We start from the raw sequence: 6,122 nt of genomic DNA on the forward strand, positions 1-6,122 counted from the left end.
AAGAGGGCACTGGATTCTCAGAGCTGGAATTCCAGGTGGGTCTGAGAGGACCAAAGAGGGTTCTGGAAGAGCAGCAAGTGCTCTTAACCACTAACCCGTCTTTCCAGCTACCATCACCCTCTTTTTACTATTTTATTACTTGCTTTAAGACAGTATCCTGTAGGTCAGGCTGCTCTTAACTTGCTCTATAGCCAAGAATGGCCTTGAACTGGTGGTCACCCTGCTTCCACCTCCTAAGGGCTGGAATTGCAGGCATGTGCCATCATGCACAGCAGAAACTAAATTCTGGGTTGTTTGTTTTGTTTTGTTTTTCTAAGACAAGATCTCATTATGTAATTTTGACTGACCTGGTACTCACAATGTAGACCAGGCTGGCTTTAATTTCACAGAAATCCTTCTGCTGGGAATAAAGGCATGCACCACCAAGCCTGGCTGTGACTAAATTCTTTTTTAAAGTGACTGTAGGTCTTTTTATGCTCAGAGTGTAAAGGTGCCTGCCTCCAAGTCTGAAAACCCGAGGTAAAGTCCCAGAATTCAAGTGGTAGAAGGAATGAGCCAACTCGTTTTTGTTGTTGTTTTTGTCTTTTGTTTTTCCGAAACAGTGTTTCTGTGTATTCTTTGTGTAGCTTTTGGAGTCTGTCCTGGAACTAGGTTTGTAGACCAGGCAGGCCTCAAACTCACAGTGTGAGCCAACTCTTACCAAGTCTCCTCTGAGCTACACACACTCATCCACACACACTTACACACACACAAATAAGTGCTTAACAAACTAAAAGCCAGTTGGCTGGTAGTGGCACATGTCTTTATTCCCAACACTCGGGAGGCAGAGGCAGGAGGATCTCTGAGAGTTCAAGGCCAGCCTGGTCTACAAAGCTAGTTCTAGGACGGGATTCAAAGCTACAGAAAAACCCTGACTCGAAAAACCAAACAAAATGAAGAAGAAGAAGAAGAAGAAGAAGAAGAAGAAGAAGAAGAAGAAGAGGAAGAAGAAGAAGAAAAGAAAGAAAATTAAAAACCAGTGATTGTATAACTATCTCAACACCAAACTTTGTAGTTTACAGGGCAGAGAAAACCTAAAACATTTCTGGCCCCCTCAGCTTTGAATTGGGTTGCTGACTAGAAGAAAACAGGGTACCTTTCCAATATGTGAAGATATGTCACTGTGATTGGTTTAATAAAAAGCTGAATGCCCAACAGCTAGGTAGGATTTGTAGGTTCAGAGGCCTCTGAGAAGAAGGCAGAGTTCCGAGGCGATGCAAAGGAGGCATGACATGTAGGAGATGAGGTATCACGCCATGAGCCACACGGCAGCACGCAAATGAACAGAAACGGGTTAATTTGAGCTAGAAGAGCTAGTTAGAAACAAGCCTAAACTCTCTGCCGAGCTTTCATAATGAATAATAAGTCTCTGTGTTGTGATATGGGAGCTGGTAGGCAGGACAGAGAAAGAGTCACAACATCACTTATATATGAACACTGGGCTCAGACTTGGCCTCCAGGAGCACTGACTTCATGTTGCCTAGAGATGTGGGGAGTACTGCCTTAGTGACAGATGACAGAATGCTAAGCATGGGTGAAGCAAATCCCAGAAGCAATTGGAAGTCTCCATACTGTCAGATTCCAATTCTTCCCAAGTTGATATACAGATTCAAGCCAGTCTCAACCAGGCCGAGGCTGTGTAGCTTAGCGGTCCAGTGAGTGCTTGGCCACTCACGAGGCTCTAGGTTAAGTCACTAGCCTAGAGAAAGAGGGAGAAGAGACAAAGGAGAGGAAGAGGAAAAAGCTAGGCAAGCTGTGTGTGAGAGAGAGCACGTACCTGTAATTCCAGCCCTAGGGAGGCTGAGGTAGAAGGTCACGAGTCCAAGGCCACGCTGGACTGCACAACAAATTCCAGGCCAATCTGGACAGCATAGCAAAAGCCTGTCTCAGAAAACAAGAAAGCCCTGTAATCGTGGGTATAAAGTTCCTGTTTTGAAGGATGGAAAAGCAAAGGTTTCATCAATCAGTTGCACAACAATATGTATATAGTTAACACTACTATATTGCACACTTACTCAAATGTTCTCTCTCATAGGCTGATTCTAGCCAATGTGGATGCTTTAAAAAACTGTGTCAAAAAATGTGGCACCAGAGATCAAACCCACAACCTTGGGGCATACTAACCACACATTCTACCACTGAACTACATCCTCAGCCCAAGACAAGGTCTCACCATGGGGCCTTGGCTAGCCTGGAACTCATAGATCAGGTTGGCCTGGAATTCATAGAGATCTGTTGTGGGATATTTATACACTGTGTGAAGATGTATTTACTGTGATTTCTGTGGTAAAAAGCTAATTGACCAATAGCTAAGCAGGAGGTATACATGGGACTTTTGGGAGAACCACCCAACTTGAGTGCTTGGAACTGAACTCAGGTCCTCTTGAAGAACAGCAAGTACTCTTAACTACTAATTCATCTCTCCAGCTCTAGTTTATGTATGTATGTATGTATGTATGCATGCATGTATGTATTTAGTGTGTGTTTGCATGCATGTGTCTGTGTGTGCCTGTGGGGGGGGGTCAAAGGACAACTTGGGGCGAGTCAGTTCTTTCCTTCTACTGTGTGGGATCTGAGGATTGAACTCAGGTGGTCAGGCTTGGCAGCAAGCTCCTTTACCAGCTGAGCCATCTTACAGGCCCATTATGGTATTTTCAAACATATTTTGCTCTTATTGATCCTCCTCCCTGCTCTTCTTCCCCATCCACTGCCCTTGTCCCTTGTACCCTTCCATCTCTGTGGCTTCTTTTTTCACTTGCATGCCACATGGGTCCTATTTTCCTCTTCCCTTCCTCAATAGCTCTTTTCTCTCCCTTGTGGTTTCTTTTCTAGTTTCATGACCTATACCCACACTCACAAGTATATATACAAACATTAAAAGTTAGGATCCAAGGTGGGGAGATGGCCCAGCGGTAAAAAGTACTTGCTATATAAGTGTGATGACGGCCGGGTGGTGGTGGCACACACCTTTAATCCCAGCACTCAGGAGGCAGGGGCAGGCGGATCTCTGTGAGTTCGAGACCAGCCTGGTCTACAGGAGCTAGTTCCAGGTCAGGCTCTAAAGCTACAGAGAAACCCTGTCTCGAAAAACCAGGAAAAATGCAAATTAAAACCGTGGGGCCAGAGTGATAGATAATTCAGTAGTTGAGAACACTTACTGCTCTTGAAGAGGACCCAGGTTTCCCACCCATGTGGCTGGTGTGGCATACAACTGAAACTCCAGTTTCAAGGGATCTGACCCCCTCTCTTCTGTACAACACTGGTACTGGGTTTGCACGTAGTAAGAAGGTCATGCGGGAAAAATCATCCATACACATAAAACAAAAATAGTGTTTAGTTGGGGACATTTCATTTCAAGACTGTGGTGCTCCTGTTTCAGCCTTCTTTTTTCCTTTTGTTTTCGAGACAGTGTTCCCCTGGGTAACCTCAGCTATCCTGGAGCTCACTCAGAAGACCAGGCCTCGAACTCATAGAGATCTGCCTGCTTCTCCCTGGGAGCTCTGAGATTAGAGGTGTGAGCCGCCACCACCCAGCCTGCTTCATCCTTTTAATAAGGGTTTTAATATTTTATTAATAGATGTTATGCTCTGCTGTTTGGTTGTTGTTTGTTTTGCTGTTTTGAGACAGGATCTCTGTGTTTAGCCTTGGCTGGCTTAGAACTAACTCTGTAGACCAGGCTGGACTCAAACTCACAGAGATTTGTCTGCCCCTGCTTCCTGAGTGCTAGGATTGTGGTTGGGTTGTTTTTTTTTTTTTTTGAGACAGGATCTGGAACTCAGAGATCTCCCTGTTTCTGCCTCCTGAGTGCTGGGTTTAAGGGGAGTGTCACCACAGCTGTCATGGGGAAATGAATCCAGGGCTTCATGCATGCCAGGAGAGCACTCTACCCCGAGCTTTCACACTTAATCATCATGCTTGGTCTTTTTGAGACAGGTTACATGTGGCCCAGGCTGCCCTCAAATTCTACTTAACCAAGAAAGGCTTTCAACTGCATGGTCCAAGTGCTAGAATTAAAGGCATGCAGCACCATGCCTGGTTGCCCTGTGGTGCTTCCTTCCCTCCTCCTTTTCTCTCTTTAAGATTTATTTATTTATTATGTATATAGAGTTCTACCTGCATGTGTGCCTGCAGGCCAGAAGAGGGCACCATATCTTATTATAGATGGCTGTGAGCCACCGCATGGTTGCTGGAAATTGAACTCAGGACCTCTGGAAGAGCAGCCAGTGCTCTTAACTGCTAACCCATCTCTCCAACCATATAGGCTATAATGAGATCTGGTGCCCTCTTTTGGCATTTAGGCAAATGTGCAGGCAGATCTATAAACAAAATAAATAATCTTAAAAAAATTTATTTGGGCCGAGAGGTGGTGGCGCACGTCTTTAATCCCAGAACTCGGGAGGCAGGGCAGGATCTCTGTGAGTTCGAGGTCAGCCTGGTCTACAGAGCGAGTTCCAGGACAGCTCCAAAGCGACACAGAGAAACGTCTCGAAAAACCAAAACCAAAAAGAAAAAAAATAAGTTATTTGGGGTTACAAATAGCCACTGACTAAAAAAAAAAAGGAAAAAGATAAGGGAGGGTGAGTTTATAAACAGAAACTTGTTCAGAATGCAAGATGGCAAAATGGGAGCTGGGCGGTAGTAGTAAAGGCTGTTCTGTCTCTTTAAGAGACAAGCCACGCCCACTCCCTCCCCCATCCCCTGAGGCCGGCTGGTCTTCCTTTCTGCTTGCAGCCTGAGTTCTCCTTCCTGTCCCTCTCTCCCATGCCTCCACTCCCCCTTCTCTGTCCCTCTCTACTCTTCTCCTCTCTCTTCCCTCCTTCCCCCTTTTTCCTTTCCCTAAATAACCCACCTAATAAATTTCCAACTTTACTCTACACGATGTGCCTATCTCTGTGTCTACCACCCGCTGCCTATCTGTTGTTGCCGGAAGACCAGCCACCTTCCCAGCCATGTGGTCTCTGGGCCTGGCTGCTTTTGAGTCCCCAGCAGTCCTGGAGACTCATAGCATCTGTGCCTCCCACCCACCGCCTGCCCACACTGCTCACCAGGACCAGCCAGCCGCCACTTTAGTTTGTGGACCTGCCCTGTAGTCTCGACCCCACAGCAAACTGCAGCAAATCCATAACAGTGGTGATACACGCCTTTAATCCCAGCACTTGGGAGGCAGAGACAGGTGGGTCTCTGTGAGTTCGAGACCAGCCTGGTCTACGAGTTCCAGGACAAGCTCCAAAGCTACACAGAGAAACTCTGTCTCGAAAAAAACAAAAAACAAAAAAAACAAGATGGGGCTGGGGGGTGTAGCTCAGTTAATAGAATGCTTACCCAGCATGGATGAGGTTCTCAGTTCAATCCCCAAAACCCAATGAACCAGGCACATCATCAAAGTCTGTAATCACAGTATTGAGGAGGAGAAGGCAGGAGAGGCAGAAGTTCGAGGTCATCCTGTGACTCAAAGCAAGTTCATGACCAGCTGGGATATATAAGAGCCTGCCTGTCTCAAAAGAAAAACAATGAGAGAATTTTAAAAGACCGTTTTCTTTTTAGTGGTGAACCTAGAGCATCAGACATGCCAGGGAAACCACTTTCTGCCAAAACTATGTTCTTAACCCCACCCCCACCTCCCTTTTTTAAGACAGGGTCTCTGTACATGACACAGGTTGGCCTCGAGCTCATAAATTCCTGATTCTGCCTCCCCGAGTGCAGAGATTACGTGGGCGCCAGCATTCACAGAAAATATCATTTCTTTTTAAACAGACGATGAAAGTAAGATCTCGAAGATATTTAAAATTTTAAATACAGATGCAAAAAAAGAGGGTTTCCTAGGTTCAGCTTAAAAAAAAAAAAGGTGCGGACGCTCTTTTGACAGCTGGCTTCCAGAAGCTAAATTTATGCGGATGAGACTAACATCACCTCACCATCCCTAGAAACTTCTCCCAAGGAACAAGGGAGGGACTTTTTCCCTCCAACGGTACGCCCCTGAGCCCCAGGCCTCCGCGCGAGGGCGCTCTGTCCGAGTTCCCTAGGGACCACGAGGCTTGAGCGTGGCGAGCTCACCACGCGGTGTCATCCTCTGGACCCAGAGC

This window comes from Microtus oregoni, unplaced genomic scaffold, assembly GCF_018167655.1.
Source record: "Microtus oregoni isolate MIOR12 unplaced genomic scaffold, Mior012 000211F_ref0000028, whole genome shotgun sequence".
Taxonomy (NCBI): domain Eukaryota; kingdom Metazoa; phylum Chordata; class Mammalia; order Rodentia; family Cricetidae; genus Microtus; species Microtus oregoni.